This window comes from Solanum dulcamara, chromosome 11 (genome assembly GCF_947179165.1).
Source record: "Solanum dulcamara chromosome 11, daSolDulc1.2, whole genome shotgun sequence".
Classification (NCBI taxonomy): Eukaryota; Viridiplantae; Streptophyta; class Magnoliopsida; order Solanales; family Solanaceae; genus Solanum; species Solanum dulcamara.
In genome coordinates, this window is record NC_077247.1 from 16,129,078 (window position 1) to 16,149,263 (window position 20,186).

Consider the following 20,186-nt stretch of genomic DNA (forward strand, 5'->3'; position numbering starts at 1 on the left):
AAGTATACGATGATGAAATGCCGTATATGATAAAGTAAAGCATACTATGATGCCGTACATGATGATGCTCATCATCGCATCCCGGGCTGGGTATGTATATGATGATATGATAGAAAATATGGATCGGGCTATACGTTCCTCGTCATTATTTTAAAATATGGATCGGGTCGTACGTTCCTCAGTATTATTTTAAAATATGGATTGGGTCGTACGTTCCTCAGTACTATTTTATATTATGGATTAGGCCAAACGTTCCTTGATATATTTTACTATATAATATGGCTCCGAGTCCCATAGTGGATCGGGTGTGGTATGACATGTACACCACTCTTTCACCGCGACCCTCACTAAAGGGCCGGATATGATAGATAGGCATATATATGAAAACATAGTGAGGTACTTGTAATATATGAAATGATGCCATATACGATGGTATGATGCCGTACATAAAGATATGGTAACACCGAGTCCTACAGCGGGCCGGGAGTGATATGTGAAGATGATCTATATGCCCTCTTTTCATAAGATACAAGTATAGTGAATTGTTAACTGTCATACTCATTTCTTGCACCCCTATTTCAGTGTTGTCTCAGTTATGTTATGTTATGCTTTATATACTCAGTATATATATTGTACTAACCCCCCTTTCTTCGGGGGGCTGCATTTTATTCCCGTAGGTAAAGATGTTCATTTTGGAGATCTGCCAGCTTTGGGTTTTCACTCAGCGATGTTGGAAGTGCTCCACTATTTCGGAGCCTAACTTTTGATGCTAGTCATTTAATGTATATATTGGTTTATTTAGGGGTACGGCGGGGGCCCAATTCCACCATATGATATAGTTAATTCTTTTAGAGGTCTGTAGACATGTGTATATGGGTTATTTATGAGTATGTCATGTTATACATTTTATTGTGTTATGGGAGCCTTGTCAGCTTGTGTGCCTTTTCATATTATGATATAGGTGAAAGAAGCGACAGGTGTATAAGAAAGTTCTTGACCCATTGGGGTTTTTTGTATAGTATCACATCACACATGGTTCAACTTTAATATAGCTGAAAGATATGCATAAGAGGGTCCAGGTCGGACCTCAGTCGCGGCCTACAGGGTTGGGTCATGACAGAAGTGGTATCAGAGCAGTTCTTCCTTGGATTATCTGCAGACCATGTCTGATAGAGTGTTTCTTATTGATGTGTTGTGCAGCACATCTATAAGCAGGAGGCTGCAGGACATTTAGGATATTAATTTTCTTTCACATATGAGATCGTGCTATAGATCCGAGTCATAGGAAAATCCCTTATTCTAACCTTGGATCTTAACAGAAGGACGACATTGACGGAAGGAAGTACTTAACAACATGGGAAAGTTATGAAGCACGTAGGTAAGTAAAGGCATGAAAAATATCTGTTGGGTAAGGTATTGACATATGATTATAATGTAAAGGAAAAAACCTGAAAGGAAAGTAGACAGGGAAGTGCAACAGATGCAGGTAAATTTGGACATACGAGGTATGTCCATTACTTTCATACTATTGTTAATATTGAAAGCCCTGTGTGGCTGCGATATGAGATGATATTGAAAGCCCTGTGTGGCTGTGATATGATATGAATATATATATGCTGACCTTGTGAGGCATTGTTGGTATTTTCTGCATGCAAGTTTTGGGATAGTAAGGAGTATAAAGGAAACTCTGCCAAAATTTTCCCAGAACAAGGAAAGGGAATGAAACATAGATTCTTAATATATCTTGGAAGTTGATATCGAGTACCCCTATTATGGTTAACTAAATCTATAGGAAGTGCTCTCCATATCTTTGATAAGGGCCACCCTTTTTACGTGGGGAATTTTATTTTGGAGAGATAAAATCCTATCTGAGCAGTAAAGTTCAGACCACGGTATCTCCAGCCGTGTTGGTGCTGTGGAAAAAAAAAGCTCAGGTTGAAGGACAAGATGTCCAGTGATTGAGTTTCCCTTCTCTTAAAAAGTACCAAGCCCCCAATTCTTAACTATAAAATAGATAAGTTGTTCATGACTCGAGGATAGACTCAGAGGGAGATTATGTGAGTTAAGTGTTAAGAAGTACTGGGATGTCTAAGGGATTCTAGTTTTCCTCTAATGGTGGTTGAAAAGTGTTCTATGATAACAGTTTATTAGTTCTCCATCAACTAATTGGAGAAAGAAATTCTAACAGAAGCACCCCAGATAGATGTCATGAACTGAATATTAGTATGAACTAAAAGGGGGATGCATAAGTATGAATTTAAAGGTATGATACAACAATATGGGGATAAACTAAGACCGCTAGTAAGGCGTACTTGGTAGGTGTTGAATAAGTTGAAAGCCTATGTTGGGTACATAGTAAGAGTAAGGGGCACAAGGTATATAGGAATGATGCGTGTACACAACGTCGCCCCAAAAATAATGGAACCCCTTAGAGATAAAGATGGAAAACTTAAGGAATAAATGGTGCAACTTCCATTCACCCCAAGAAACAAAGGATATAGGTTGGAATAAAGTTACTACTCTAAGAGAACCTTAGACAGTCATTGTCGGAATACAAGTGTTGCCTAGTTAAACTTTGAGATGACTACCAGTGAGTATTAACCTTTCATAAAGATAAATAGAAGGTGGCCTTGGATGAGTTATTTCCTGGGTCACATTATTTAAATACCGATTAGAAGATGAGATATCACATTAGATATGGAAAGGTTCTCGTCGCCTCGTGATTTATCCAAGGTTCCATATATGGATAATCAGGTTATAAAATATGCAGAGAGACGGAGACATGATACAGTACCAAGTGGATTAGGGAAGGATATAGAATGCAATTGAGACTAGACATAGAGACGTAGAGCAAGGTATAAGCAGCTAAAGGTGTAAGTACCTTCTAAAGGGGGGAAGTCAATGAGAAAAATTACAAGGGTAAGGTGAATGCAATTGATGTAGCAACATATTTAAGATGGATGCTTAAAATTCAATAAGATCACTTGCTGAACCAAGTTAGGAAGGTCTAGAAGCCGCCAATAATTGGATAAAAGTCAAAATGCTATGTAAGGCAGTGATAAGAAGCTTTTAACAAGACATTGAATAACATCATGCTAGACCAAAAGCCAAAATATTGGCTATAGAGTTGGTCGCAAGTGGTGTTGCGATAGATAAATAACCAAGGAAAAGGAAAAGACAACCTCCTATAGTAGAAGATGAGAAGAGCAAAGGGTGAATAAGGGGAAAGGAAAGAAGTATTACAAGATAGGATAAGGAAGTTCCAATGTGAGTGAGATGTGTATAGTAGAATGAAACAAGAGACGGAAAGACTATGTCTACCTCATATAAGTTACATCAGAATAGTTGTGCAACCTACGGGTATGTATATATAAGCCTCAGGCTAAGTGAGTAAGCACAGGATAAAAGGAATAGGGGTTCAACAATAACAATGCAATTATGATATCTTGGGATACCCTACCAAGATATGTGAAGATAGGTTAAGCCAAACTATCGAGATGGAATTAGCACTATAGGCAAAGTAAGACATGCCCACGGTTGGACCAAAGATCTACTTTGACATCAATTGTAGGATAAGAGAGTAAATGGCAAGGTAACACATGAGACCTAGCGAGATAACACTAAGATATCTCTCAAGTTAAGTTGAGCACCTTCTCGTATTCTCGTAAAGGTAAAGGATGATATGAGATAACGATGATAGATCAAAGTATAGGAATGGGATACGCATTTTAGTAGATAGTGATTTAAGGGATCAGGTGGTGGAGGTTAGGAGAGTCACTAATAAGATGATGTCGATTAAGGTGGTCATTGAAGGGATCACGTTGAACATTATTAGTCCTTATGCATCACAAGCGGGCTTAGGTGAGGAGGATAAGAAGTGCTTTTGGGAGGATTTGGACAAGTTAGTGGGAGGCATACCGCCTACTGAGAAGCTTTTCATGGAAGGGGATTTCAATAGGCACATCGGGTCTATTTCGGAAGGGAATGATGATATGCATGGAGGCTTTAGCTTCAGCGACAGAAATGGAGGAGGAGTTTCACTTTTGGATTTTGCAAGAGCTTTTGGGTTGGTGATAGCAAATTTGAGTTTCCCAAAGAAGGAGGACCACTTGATAATCTTTCGTAGTTTAGTAGCTAAGATGCATATAGATTTTTTACTCCTTAGAAAGGATGATAAAGGTCTAGAAAGACTATAAGGTCATTCTGATTGATAACCTTATGACCCGACATAAGCTCTTAGTGATGGATTTACGGATCAAGATAATAAGGAAGAAGAGGGTCGGGGATGACCGACCTAGGATCAGATGGAGGAGTTAGACCACGACTAGTGCCCTGCAGATGATAGAGAAATTAAAGGATATGGGGGCTTGGGATAGTAATAGGGATGCGAATAGTATGTGGGATAGGACGGCTAGTTGAATTAGGGTTGTAGTAAGGGAAGTGTTGGGTGTCTCGACAGGTAGTCGTGGTCGGCATTGAGGGGACTGGTAGTGGAATAGAGAAGTGCAATGAAAGGTGGAAGCAAAAAAGATGGCGTATGTGAAGCTGATAGAAAGCAAGGATGAGGTGGACAAGTGGACGAATAGTGAACTTTATAAGATAGCAAGGAAGGAGGCAAAGTATCATGACCCAACCCCGTAGGCCGTAACTGGGGTCTGATCTGGACCCCTTTATGCATATCTATCATCTACACTTAAGTTGATCCACGTGTGATGTGATACTATACACAAAAACCTCAATAGTTTAAACTTTTTTTCATGTACATGTAGCCTCTTTCATTCGTATCATATCATGAAAGGGCACGCGAGCCGACGAGGCTACCATAACATAAAAACATTTACAACATTCTATATAGGCACAGTCGAAACAAACTCATAAACAACCCACATACATATATCTACAGACCTCTAAGAATAGTAACAATAACATATGGCAGGACAGGGCCCCCGTCGTACTCCTGAATATACAAATATATACATATTATGTGACCAGTATCAAAAGTTAGGCTTTGGAATAGTGGAGCGCTCCCAACATCGCTAAGTAGAAATCCAAAGCTGGCGGATCCCCAATATGAACATTTGTACCTGCGGGCATAAAACGCAGCCCCCCTGAAGAAAGGGGGATCAGTACGATATATGTACTAAGTATATAAAGCATGTACTGTAACAAGTAATGCCATTACTAGAATAGTATGTGGGTTATTTATGAGTTTATTTCGATTGTGCCTATACGGCATGTTGTAAATATTTTTATGTTATGACAGCCTCGTTGGCTCGCATGCCCTTTCATGATATGATACGAATGAAAGAGGCTAAATGTACATGAAAAAAGTTTAAACTATTAAGGTTTTTGTGTATAGTATCACATCACACACAGATCAACTTAAGTGTAGCTGATAGATACGCATAAGGGTGTCCAGGTCGGACCCCAGTCACGGCCCACGGGGTTGGGTCGTGACACAAAGTCAGTGGTTTTGACGGCAAAAATGATAGCATTTGAGTGCCTTTATGCTAAACTAGAAGAGAAATATGGGGATAGGAAATTGTTCAGGCTAGCCATGGCACGGGAGTGAAGGGCATGCAATGTGGATCAAGTGAAGTACATTAAGGACGAGGATGGAAAAGTATTGGTATAGGAGACCCTCATTAAAGAGAGATGGAAGTCATACTTCCATAAACTCTTGAATGAAGAAGAGGACAAAGAGATTGTGTTGCGAGATTTGGAACATATAAGGAGGCATCACGATTTTGGTTGTTGTAGGAGTATTACGGTCAAAAAGATTAAGGGTCTATTCGTAAGATAAATTGGAGAAGAGCGACCGGACCTGACGAGATCCCTGGGGAATTTTTGAAGAGTACGAGCTCAGTAGGTTTTGAGTGGCTGACTAGGTTATTTAATGTCATCTTTAAGACGGCAATGATGCTTGAAGAATGGAGGTCGAGCATAATGATCCCTCTATACAAAAACAAGGGGGATCTCCAAAGTTGCAACAACTATAGAGGTATCAAGCTTCTAATCCATACTATGTGTTATGCCCTGCACTTTTGATACATGGGAACATCTATTTAGTTCTAGAGCTACCATGTGATCCGTGTTGCCCATGACATTATCAAATAAGTATAAGAAAAGGAGGATGATGCAACACCCCATATTTTGCGTAAGCTAACTCTATATGAGTAGTGATGGGTGGAAATAGGTACGGAAAGATTGGAAAGAAGTTAGAGGTCAAGTAATGAGTCGGGGTAATTGACCTACTTGCGTAAGCTACCAACTTGGATGTCTTGCATAATTAAGCTCCTGGAGCACATGTCGAACTTAAGTAGCAAGGACTACATAGGTTTTTAAAGTGAGACGAGATTACGAACTTCCGGATATAAGCAAGTAGGTGATGCACCTACTTGGAGTAAGTAGTGACACACCTACTTGATTGGGACCCACCATGCCATGTGGCAGCATATGGGTGGCTGCATAGATGAGGTGGACCTATGAGGGATGGACACGTGTCACCCTTAGGGGCTTCCACGTGTCACCCTCTAAGAAAGGATATATATAGGTCATTTTATGACTAAGCTTTCATTTTCTATCTTCTTTTTACTTAGAGTTGAGAAGAAAATGGAGAGAAAGAGAGAGAGCTAGGGAGATTCCATGGTTGCAGCAAAGGATCTCCAAAATTATGGCCCCTAAATTAATTTTCTAAGGTAATCCCAACCCATTGGAAGGTTGTTAGCTACATAGGTTTCATTTCTGCTCTTTCGACTTGGAAAATTTTAGAGATAACTAGAGAAATAAGAGAGAGTAGCTACGGCAACACATAGGGCCAAGGTAAGCCCTCTAATTTTTCTCCATAAATAAATTATCTAAGGTATTCTTCGATCAAATAAAGGTGTTTAACGGCATAACATAATATTTGGGGCAACAAGGAGATCCAACGACAAGTTCATCAACTTTCGGCAAGTTTCGGAAGCTCATTTGCTAAGGTATAGCTTGATTCTCTTCTCCCACATTTTGGTAAGGGTTTAAGCATGTTATGGATGTGTAAATATGAGTTAGAGACGTGAAAATATGCACGTTACTGCTGAAGGATGTTGTAGGTCGTGTAGGGGCTGTTTTGACGTATTTTAGTTGGCGTAAAGTTTAACTAGTGTCGTTGTTATTGTGGTGTTATATTTGGAAGTGGTTTGTATATGTTTCAATGCTGGAAATGTGTTGAAATAGGGGTATAAGTGCTAATGGTTGCATCCACATTATGCTCCATTCCGTGTGGTTAAGATTTTATGAAATAAAGATTAAAAATTGCATTTTAAAGTCGTGATTTTGGTTGGGCTGTTTGAAACTTGTATTGCCTAGTATTGAGGTGGTTTAATTGTATATGGCTGCTTATTATTGTGTTGGTGTGTCTATACCAATCGGAGGTTAGATTGGAAGTTCAGATAGGGCGAGTTATAGGGGAAATGCTGCCCGATTTTCAATAACTTCTCAACTAGTCGACATACTAGTCGAGAAGCGTGAACAAGGAAGTGATTCCTAAGGATAATTTGTTGTAGATTTAGAAGCTGGAAAGTTGAAGGTTCTTAATGTTAATATTATCTTCATGTTAACTAGGTTAAAGGAGTAACGAAGTAGTCTTGGTTGCGGTTGGACTACCAAAGGTATGTAAAGCTACCCGTCTTTTCTTTGGCATGTCTTAGATATAAGTACCAATGATATGTATATGAAATCTGGAGTAATTCTATTCATAGGCTTTGATCAAGACTCATGATCCTTATTCACTTCTTGAAGTTAAAACTCTTAAAGTAGTTGAGCTACTAACATCGAGTCTTCTATATATTGAATAATAATGGGATGTATAAGATCCTATCCCTAAAGATGCTATGATGACGAATGTCTATGATCACATAAGCTTTTTAGCCTTTTCATGTCTATGATTCCTGAGGCTCCATTTGATGTGATCCCTAGTAACACCTAGAGGGTACCTTAGATAATTCTTACCCTGATCTTCAAGTGATAGTTCACTTGGTTACTTTATTGATTCTCAGATAATGATTTAAATTATGTGTGGTTTCTCACTACTTTGCTCGTGTATAATGTAACACCTCTTTCACTGAGTTCAGGGACGGTTATATTATCATGCTCAGTTTTACTGCATTATTCACCGAGTCCCATAATGGGCCGGGTATGATATACATATATATGGATCGAGCCATATGTACCTCGGCATTGTTTTTCTATATATGGATCGGGCCGTATATAACTCGACATTGTTTTGTTATATAAGGATCAGACCGTACGTTCCTCGGTATTATTACATGTATATAGGCATTGGGCTGTACGTTCCTCGACATATATATATATATATATATATATATATATGATGATATGATATGATGATATGGTGGTGTGTGATGGCATCAAACCCCAAATTGGCCGGGCCAGGTAAATGACAGATTCAATGATTCCATAATGGGCCGGATATGATATATGATATGAGCATTCATGATTTTACTTCATAAAGTACAGGTACAATGATTTCTTGAGCATCATACTTGTTTCCTGAACATTTGTTTTAGATGTGATCCTACTTATGATATGTTATGCTTTATATATTCAGTATATATGTCGTACTGACCCCCTATATTTGGGGGGATACATTTATGACCGAAGGTAAAGACACACATTTTGGAGATCCACCAGCTTAGGATTTCCACTCAGCGATTTTGAGGAATGCTTTATTATATCAGAGCCTAGACTGTTGGTATTTTCCTGTTAATGTATATGTTCGTTGATTCAGGGGTACGGCGGGGGCCTTGTCCCATCATATGATATCGTTGATACTCTTAGAGGTCTGTAGACATGTGTGTGTGTTGTTTGTAAATTTGTTTTAGCCTGTCTATACGGTGTGTTGTGAATATTGCTATGCTATGGTAGCTTTGTCGGCTTGCATACCCTTTCATGAGATCATTAATGTAACTCCTTAGGAGGCAAATGAAGGAGGCTATATGTATATGAAAATATATGACCCATTGGGGTTCTTATGTATAGTACCACATAGTTTATAGTACGACTTGACTACAACTGATAGATATGTATACGGGGGTTCAGGTCAGACTCTAATCACGGCCTACGTGGTTGGGTCGTGAGAAAAATTGTGTCAGAGCAGTTCATCCTAGGAGTGTCTACAAACCGTATCTAGTAGAGTCTTATTTATCAGTATGTTATGCACCACATTTATAGACAGGAGGCTACAGGATATTTAGGATGCTACTTTTCTTTCATATCTAAGATCGTGCGATAGAGCCGAGCTATAGGAAATAAGATTCCTTATACTAACCTTTGATTGCAACAGAAAAATAATATCGATAGAAGAAGGTGATTGATGATATTGGATGCTACACAGTACACGGGTAAGTAACGATGTGAAAAAGGCATGAGAATATTGAAATATAATTGCAATATAAAGTTGAAAATTGAAAGGAAATGGTAGGCAAGAAAGTGTAGCTGGTGCTGTTCGAGTTGGACATACGAGGTAAGTCTATTATTTTTACACTATTGTTGATATTAGGAGCCCTGTGTAGATGTGATATGATATAATATCAATATATATGTTGGCCCTATGAGGCATTGTTGGCATTTTCTACATGTAGGTTTTAGATAGTAAGAAATACCGAGGAAACTCTGCCTAAAATTTTCTAGAAATAAAAAGAGAATGAGATATAGGATTGTAATATGTCTTGAAAGGTCGTTCCTATAGTAATGATGAGCTGTGACTAAAATACAAGTAGGGATGACCTCAGAAAATAAGTTAATTGCTGAATTGACGTTACTACTGACAAAGTGGTCGATACTAGTAGACTTGTGATACTAAGAGATGATTTAGAGAAGGCTGGCAGATCCAGATAGAGTGATATATTAAGGCATCAACTGAATTGATACACAGGGATAAACTATGACGAGTTATAGTTAAAAGAAGTAGCAATGTGATTAAGATAAGAGTACAAGAGTAAAAGGGATTGTGATGGATATAAAGTGTTAATAAGACAACTTGTGAGATATTAAAAATAAGACTAACTAAGAAGGGTAATTAACCCATAGTGAGAATCATGAAAAAGGTTAAGAAGTATTATACTATGGGGTTGAATACGAATAGGATATAATGTGAATATAGTGAGGATCATTATGGAAATAAGTAAAGCCTAGTGAGAATGTGGCCAAAGATATGACATGGCCCATGTGACAAGAATATAAAGGTAAGTGTGGAACGGAAAAGCAATCTATGGAACGAATAAGAAAGACTTATTAAATTTTGTAGGGAAAGTTTCGAGCAAAGGTTATATGATAATGGAAATGATAGCAAGCACAAGGAAAGAAAGAGTAACTGAAAGGAGGAAACAGGAAGAAATTAAGATAACAATGTAGCAATAAGATATGACATGTGTAGCTGAGGATACGAATGCTAGAATTGACGAAACTACGAAAGACCAAGCTGTAGAAAGATGGGCAATGAGGTAGAATGGGTGCTAGGAAATGACTGGTATGATACGAATAAAGATGGATGAACAGAATACGTTTTGAAAATAAGAAAAAGGATTATGCGAAAGTAATGTGTTCCGAATGATACAAAGGTGCATAAGATTTCCCGTGTGCAGGATAAAAGATAGACATAGATGGGAGAAATGATAATGAAATCCGAACGGAAGCACCCAAGAGAGATGTAATTAATTGAATATAAGTATAAAACGAAAGGGGAATATATAGTTATGAACTTAAAGGTGTAGTACGACTACATGGTAATAAGGTAAGGCCATGATTAAGGCAAACCTGGTATGTTGTTGAGAAAGTTAGAGGTCTATGTTAGGTACACAATAAGGGTAGAAAGGCATAAAACATAAAGGTTTACTGCATACACATGACTTCACTTCGAAAATAGTAAAATCCTTAAGGGACAAAGATAGTAGGCTTGAGGAACATATGGTGTAATATATATTCCTCAAAAGAAAAACATGGTATAGTTTGGGATAAAGATACTGTTTCAAGAGAACTTTGACACTTATCGTCGAAATATAAGTGTTGCCTATGTGAGATTGGAACGACTACAAGTACTAAGTACCTATTGATGGGAATGAGTGAAATATGACCTTGGATGAGTAGTTACATTGGTCGCATTACTCGAGTACAGACTATCAAGTGGAATTTTACACTTTATATGGAAAGGGTCTCGTCGCGTCATGATTTAGTCAAGGTTTTATACGTGAATAATCAAGTTATAAATTATAAAGAATGATATGGATATGGTACAGTACCAAGTGGATTAGAAAAAGAATTGGATAAATTTAAGATTGGAAATAAGGACATAGAGAAAGGTGTAAATGGGTAATGGTATAAGTACACCCTAAAGGGGGGAAGCGGGTATGAGAAATGAGTGTGCAAAATGGAAACAATTGACACTGCAATATATTTGATATGGATGCTTAAAATTCAAATAAGATCCCTTGCTGAAGCAAGTTAGTAAGATCTGAAAGCCAGCAGTAAATAAATAGGAGTCGGAAGGGTTATGCAACCTATGAATGTTGGTACGTTAAGAATGAGACCAAGTGAGTGAGTACATGGTAGGAGGAGTAAGGACTCAATAATGGTGATGTAGTTAGGATATTGGCGTACGTTACAGAGGGATGCAAATATGGGTTAAGCCAAATTACCGAGATAAACTTAGTACTAAGGGCAAACAAGACATGGCCATGGTTGGGCCAAAGGCCTAGTCCGATACTGATTGCAAGATAAAAGGGGAGGAAGTAAAGTAAAGCATGAAGTTTAAACGAGATGACGCTAAGGTATTTCTGGGGCTAAGTTGAGAACTTCATATATTCGTGTGAATATTGCAATATAACATGTGACATATGATTAAGAGCAAAGTCTGAGTGAAATGAGAATAGACGAGGCTGGATTAAAGGTAAAGAAAAACACAAGATAGTGTGTTTAGAGGTTGTTACAAGTTGGGATAAGGGAATTGTAAAATGGTTTAAGTAAGACAATCAAAACTAGATGGTCCCTAAAAGGTGGATATCTTGGTAGGTAAACCACCAGAATGGAAAGAGATAATCCGTGAAATGCGCCAGTTAGCTAACCTTGGAATATGATTGGCTGATTCTGATGATGAAGTTTCTGTTCGAGGAGTCACTGAATCCTCTATCATGGAAGAAGTAAAGCAATGTCAGTGTAAGGACCCTTTTCTGGCACAATATAGAAATGTATCCCTTCAGAGGGAAAAACCCCCCTTTTGAGATCACACCTGATGGAGTGCTATGGTATAGGGGCAAAATATGTGTACCTGAGATTGTCGGGCTACAGCAATAGGTGATGGGAGAGGCACACTACACCCGTTAGTCTACTTATCCAGGGTCAACCAAGATGTATCATGACCTCAGATGTTTATCTTGGTAGGATGGTAGGAAGAAGGATATAACAGAGTTCGTAGCCTAATGCCCGAATTGTCAACAAGTTAACATCGAGCATCAAAAGCCTTGTGAACTATTATAGGAGATGGAAATCCCATCTTGGAAATAGAAAGCAATTAATATGGACCTCATTACAAGTTTACCTCGCACTCTACGGAAGTATGATTCCATATGGGTTATGGTAGACAAGCTAACAAAATCAGCCCATTTCCTTCCAGTCAAGACTACATACTCAGCTGAGAACTATACGAGGCTATATATTAAGGAGATAATAAGACATCATGAGGTCCCCACATATATTATATCAGATGGAAAAGTTCAATTTACAACTAACTTTTAGAAATCATTCTAGAAGAGATTAGGAACATAGGTGAATCTTGGTACGACATTTCGCCCACAGACTAATGAATAGGCCGAGTGCACTATTGAGATGCTAGAAGAGATGCGGGCCTGCATTATTAACTTCAGAGATAGATGGGGTGAGCACTTGTTACTTATCGAGTTGCCTATATAGTTATTATTCCAACATCCAAATGGCACCACATAAAGCTTCATATGATAGAAAATATAGATCACCTATTGGTTGGTTTAAGGTCGGTGATATTAGACTAATAGGCCCAGACATGATTCAATAAGCTATTGGTAAAGTGAAGCTCATTCAGGAGAAATTATTAGCAGCCCAGAGTTGACAGAAATCATACGCAGATAATCGACGTCGACCTTTGAGGTTTGAAGTTGAGGATTAGGTATTCTTGAAAGCCTCACCCATGAAGGGGATACTAAAATTCAACAAGAAAGGAAATTATGGCCTGAGATACATGCGTCCTTATCAGATCATTCATAGCACAAACAAAGTTGCCTATGAGTTAGACCTACCATCTGATTGAAAACAATGCATCCAATTTTTCATGTGGCAATGTTCCACAAATATATAAGCAACCCTTCCAGAATCTTCCCCATGGATGAGTTCCACGTAACATAGGAGTTATCCTATGAGGAGCAACCTATCTCCCTCTTGGATCAGCAGATTACAAGGTTGTAAACTAAGGATGGGGCTTCCGTAAAAGTATTATGGCGAAATTAGAATAGAAAAGAAATGACCTGGAAAGCCGAAGAAGAGATGAAAAATGAACGTTTGTACTTGGTCCCTATGTCTACAGGTAATCTAAACTCCTAGATTGGTTGTATTGATGAATAAGAGGCCTATGGAGGACAACTGTTATAGAGAATCCCCGAAGTCCTCATAAGACCTTATGAGACTAATTAACATTCTAGGACAAATGTTCTGAAGGGGGAAAGGATGTTATACCCCACACTTTTGATACATGGGAATATCTATTTAGTTCTAGAGATACCATGTGATCTGTGTTACCTATGACATTATCAAAAAAGTCTAAGGAAGGGAGGATGATGCAACACCCCATATTTTACATAAGTTAACTCTATGTGAGTAGTGATGGGTGGAAATAGGTACAAAAAGATTGGAAAGAAGTTGGAGGTCAAGTAATGAGTCGGGCTAATCGACCTACTTGCGTAAGCTACCAACTTGGATGTCTTGCATAATTAAACTCCTGGAGCACATGTCTAGCTTAAGTAGCAAGGACTACATAGTTTCTTAAAGTGAGATGAGATTACGAACTTCTAGAAATGAGCAAGTAAGTGATGCACCTACTTGGAGTAAGTAGGTGACACTCCTGTTTGAGTGGGCCCCACCATGCCATGTGTCAGCATATGGGTGGCTGTATGGATGATGTGGACCTATGAGGGCTGGACACGTGTTACCCTTAGGGTCTTCCATGTGTAACTCTCTAAGGAAGGATATATATAGGTCATCTTATGACTAAGCTTTCATTTTCTATCTTTTTTTTACTTAGAGTTGAGAAGAAAATGGAGAGAAAGAGAGAGAGCTAGGGCGCTACCATGGTTGTAGCAAAGGAGCTCCAAAATCATATCCCCTAAATTAATTTTCTAAGGTAATCCCGACAAAAGCTCGCTTTACTCATCTCTATCATCTCTAACGGTCATCTCCTCTCTCTCTATCTCACACTGTTCATCTCCGGTCAGTTCTGAATGGCTTCACTGCCGCCGGTGAAGCTCCCGTGGCCACCGAATATAGATTATCAAACATCACCAGCTAATGACACTCTGAATCTGCAAAATAATACTGCAATTTCAAGTGAAGCTGGTTTGAATCAATAACAATTGATCGGTCAACAAAATACTGATGCAATCACTGTCTCTGAAGAGGAGCTGAGAATTGCACACAAGATCATCAATTTTCAGAAACATGGTTTGATTCGAGTATCAAGAACCGTGGTAGATGATTCCTTATATTTTGGACTACATACAATCCAAAAATTAGATCAAACCACCGCACCATTTGAGAGCACTGATCAGGCGACGCCTGAGAGAAACATCACAGAGTCGCCGGAGTTGGGCCTTCATATTCGAAGGGTCTCCGGCGACATTTGAGATGGCGTACCCCCTGGGGTTTTTTCCCCATCTCATGGCGCTCCTACCACCAAAATTTCAACCCAAATAGACGGTGAAATCCTTGGGGACGATGGTACCGGCGAGGTTGCCAGAGTTCAGGCGACATTTTCAGGTGGAAACCAATGCAAAACGGGGCATTTCATTGATACAAATACACCCCACCAGCAACTCACAAACACTAGAGAAGGACTCAAATCCTCTGAAATTAGCTCAAATTTGCCAAATCTATAGGGTCACTATCAGAGTGCCAGCGCCGGAGCTCCGGCGAACCATTTGTCACAAGATCAAATCCAAAATGTCCCTAAGGGCAATGCACAACTTCCCATCCACAAGAGGTATCTCGAATCATCAACAACAAATTCAAATTCAAAAAGTCGTTGAGACACTCGTTAAGGTGATATGCACATTTTCACTGATAATCAAGCTGAAGAACACACATTGGTTCAAGACCAATATCAATAATATGGTCAATTCAATCAACTAAAGGATGATATGCAAACAATTGATAATGCAAAGTTGATGCATCTTTTTTCCAAAAATGATAAACATGCCTCAGGAACTTCACAGCAATGTAACAGTGCCAATGTTACGGACCTTCAAGGTAAGACCAATCCTTCCAACTTGATATACTCTGAGACTGCCAATTTGAAATCCAGTGGAGTTCTTTTGCAACCTAATGCAAATGTAATCCCTAGTAATGCTGTAGGTAACTCCTTGCAGGGCACTGATTATACCAAAATCAATTCTAAAAGCAGCCCTGAAATTCCTACCAAAATGCCTAATATTTGTATTCCTTAAACTAGCAACCAGCTACACACTCAACAGCCTACCACCACCCACAATAGCTTCCCTAAGGTGTCTAGTAAATTTGACATCCAGGTTCAAACTAGCCAACCTAAGGTGCCCATCAGCTATGCTAATGTTGGTCCTAGACATGTTGGAACTAAATCAGTCAATACCCAACCTCAACCAAATTCCACTAACCAAAACCCCCAGAAAAATATTTTTCCCAACTTAAAGGACCAGGTCCTTCAGCCTGGCCCTTACACTGTAGTTCAGACCTTTGCTGCCAAACTCAAAATTATCAAGCAAAAAATAAGGCTCCTATTGAATTAGCCACCCTTGAATACACAACCAAACAGGGCCTGCCTGCTGTGTTTTTTGAAAAAGAAGACTTTATGCACAAACTAGCTCAAAGATGAAAATACACCTTAGTTGGCAAATTTACCCACACCATGCCAAAGATAGAGTTGATAAGAAGGAGCTTTATCATTCAAACTCAGCTCTCAGGAGGTGTAAAAATTGCTCAGTTCAATGCTAGACATGTCTACATTGACTTGGACAATGAGTTGGATTACAATACTGTCTGGACCAAACAGAGAATGACAATAGAGGACCAACTCATGAGGATTCAGACATGGACACCTACTTTTAAACCGGATGAAGAAACCCCAATAGTGCCAATCTAGGTAGCCTTACCAAAACTACCTTGGCATTGCTATAACATGGAGTTCACTACTGCCCTGCCAGCCTCTGTAGGGAAGGTACTTTATCTAGACACTGCTTCCATACAAAAAACAAGGGGAAGCATAGCCAAGGTGAGACTTCAAGTGAACCTCACCAATAAAAGACCTCCCCATGTTTGGCTGGGATATGACAAAACTGATAAAACTCTAGGGAGGTGGCAAGCTATTTTATATGAAAATGTACCTGATTACTGCATGTACTACAAACATCAGGGTCACTTGATACATGTTTGTAATATTCAAAGAAGGGATGAAGAACAAAAAAAAGAAAAGAAGAAGAAACAACAAAAATGAACAAAAACAAGGAGGGCATGCTAACCAAGGATCATGATGACACAAATATCAATACATCTGTAAAAGATGCTCCTGCTCAGCCACAACAAACACTTGACAATGCAAAAGAACTGTTGTGGCCAGTTCAGAGAAAGAAATAGTCTAAGGGATAAAACAAGCCCCAACAAACAAATGTGATCAGCTCTATTCAACCATAGCAGAACAGGGGAGTTGATAAACCTCAGCAAAACATCACAGGTCCAGGTAAGTCCTCTACTCCTATTTATACTTCTAATAATTATATTGATCTTGTTACCTAGGATCAAACCAATAACCAAGATGCAGGAGAACCAAGTAACCAAAGGAATTCCACTTTGAAGAATTCAGCAAAAATGCAGGAAAACACCATAATTCAACAACAAGGTACTACTCAAGGGAGCAATGTACCAAGGAATGCAGGTATTGACTTATTACTCCCCATACCCCTTACACCCCCACATTATATCTCTGCTGCTGTTGGCTGTGTAGTTGATGGAGGAAGGGTTAGAGGAGTAATGGAGAACCCCACTAATCTGCAGGATGGGGAACCCAAAAGGGGAGGGATCTTGTCTCATGTTTTACATGAGAATATCACTGACCTTAGGAGTGCCCTTACAGCCCCTACTACCCCTGCACACAAGGCTCAAAATGACATACCAAATACTGAATCCATTAGAAGAGATCCCCCTACTGATGATTCTACCATGCAAAACATCTTAGGCTCTATGGCCAAGGATTTGGGATCATTTGCAAGCAGTAGTGGGAAAGACTCTAATGCTAAAAAGAACAAGTTAAGCAAGAAAAGGAGAGAGGCCATCAAAAAGAAAACAAACCTTTCTGAGAAATACCAAACTCCTTTAACTGACAGTGTTGCAATGCAGCAAAGTGAACAGGGATATCAATAATCTGTACTTGATGATGATCAGGTAGGTATAGATATCACCCCTTTTCAAACTCCAGAGGTAGCTACAGATCACTTCACCTTCAACACCAACATACAGGACCCTATTGATGAGTATGCTGTATGTGATTTAGAAAATGAAGAAGATAATAATTATCAGCCCTTGCATGATCAGGAGGAAGATGATATTATAAGTGAGCATTTAATCAAAACCATCAACCCCTCTTCTGCTAATATATATGAGGAAGACATCCAACAGGTGGCTAGTTCACAGGGTCTATCTCCTAGAGGGATACATAGGACCAGATTTAGCAACAAGGCAAAAAGTTTTACAAAAACTGCCCCCACAGACAGACCAAGTACCAGGTCCCATACTTCAAGAATTTCTCAATGATTAGTACCCTTAGCTGGAATGTAAGGGGTATTAATACCCAAGGAGCCATGGATAGAATAAAACTTCTCAAAAATATCCATCAAATTTCTCTTATAGCTCTAATGGAACCTTTTTCTGATAACTCTCAGTTACAATACTTCAGAAACTAGCTCAATATGGACCATGCCATCCACAATCCCAATGGTAAGATTTGGATTTTCTGGACCAAAGATGTGAATTGCAAGATTTTGGAGAATGATGAGCAACTAATCACTTGTGAACTCAATCATGTCTTGATCCCAAATCAGTTCATCACTACCTTTGTCTATGCTAAATGTAAAGATCATCTCAAAAGACCTTTATGGGATAGCCTTCTACAGTAGTCTACTACATCCAATCCATGGTGCACTATAGGAGACTTTAATGTTATTGTAGACCCTGAAGAAAAATTAGGGGGTGTCCCCTATAATATGAGAAAGAGTTTTGAGTTCATTAGCATTATTGAGGCTTCAGGTCTTCAAGACCTTGGTTTCTCAAGTTAGAAATACACCTGGTCCAACCTGAGGGGTATCAACTTTAGAATTTGGAAGAGACTTAATAGAGGGATGGTTAATGATAACTGGCTAGAAACCATGCCCCATACCAGCATTACTCATCTTCCTTCTGTGGGTTCTGATCACTGCCCCTTGCTCTTAGAAATGATTGACCAACAACACAACCCCATCAAGTATTTCAAATTCCTGAACTGCTGGCCTGAGCAACCTTCTTTCATAGATACTGTCAAGAATTGCTGGAGCAGACCTTCTAATGGAAATCCAATGTGGAGCTTTCATCAGAAAATAAAAAGACTTACTGCTACTCTTAGTTACTGGTCAAGAAATCAATTTGGAGACATCTATGCTAAAGTCAAAGAATATGAGGAGAAGGCTAGACAAGCTGAAGAGAATCTGATCAGTATAAACACCAATGAAAATAGGTCTCAACTGCATGCTATCAATGCTGAGTACATTAGATACATAAAGATGGAGGATTCTATCCTCAGACAAAAGTCTCAACTTCACTGGTTCAAAGAAGGTGACAGGAACTCTAGCTACTTTCATGCTCTCATCAGAGGCAGGAGAAGAAAGCTTTACATCTACAGGATCCAAAATGAAGAAGGCTCTTGGGTGCAAGGTGATAAAGAGATAGCTGATGCTGCTTGTGAATATTTCCAACAAATTTTTACTGGAAAGGAGGAGCACATCCAACAGCAGACACTCCATTGCATCCCTACAATGGTGACTGACAAAGACAATGATGATTTACAAGCCATGCCTACTATGGAAGAAGTGAAAACTACTGTTTTTACTATGAATCCTCACTCTGCTGCTGGCCCTGATGGGATGAATGGAACTTTCTTTCAGGTGTGCTGGGACATCATCAAAGAAGACCTCCTTAAAGTGATCACATCCTTCTTTTGTGGACAAACTATGCCTAAATATTTCACCCATACTTGTTTGGTTTTACTCCCAAAAGTAAACCATCCTACAAAAATCTCTGAGTTCAGACCCATAAGCCTTAGCAACTTCACTAACAAAATCATTTCCAAACTCCTCTACCTAAGACTTGTTCCTATTCTCCCCAACCTCATTTCCTTGAACCAATCTGGCTTTGTCAAGAATAGAAACATCTCTGAAAATATAATGCTTGCCCAGGAAATAATCCACCAGATCAAAAAACCAAATGTTGGAGGCAATGTTGTGATAAAACTTGACATGACCAAGGCTTATGATAGGGTCTCTTGGAATTACACTTGTCTTGTGATGAGAAGAATGGGGTTTAAAGAAACTTTCATTGACATGGTTTGGAGAATCATGGCTGATAACTGGTACTCTATTATAGTCAATGGTTCAAGACATGGTTTCTTTCACTCCACAAGGGGTCTCAAATAAGGTGATCCTCTCTCCCTTGCTTTATTTGTCCTAGGTGCTGAAGTGCTGTCCAGACTACTGAATAATCTTCATCAGCATCCCCAATTCCATGGTTTCTTTATGGCAAAAAAGGGACCTCAGATCAATCATCTGAGTTTTGCAGATGATATCATCATCTTTACTTTTGGAAGAAGGCACACCTTAGCTCTCATTATGGAAACA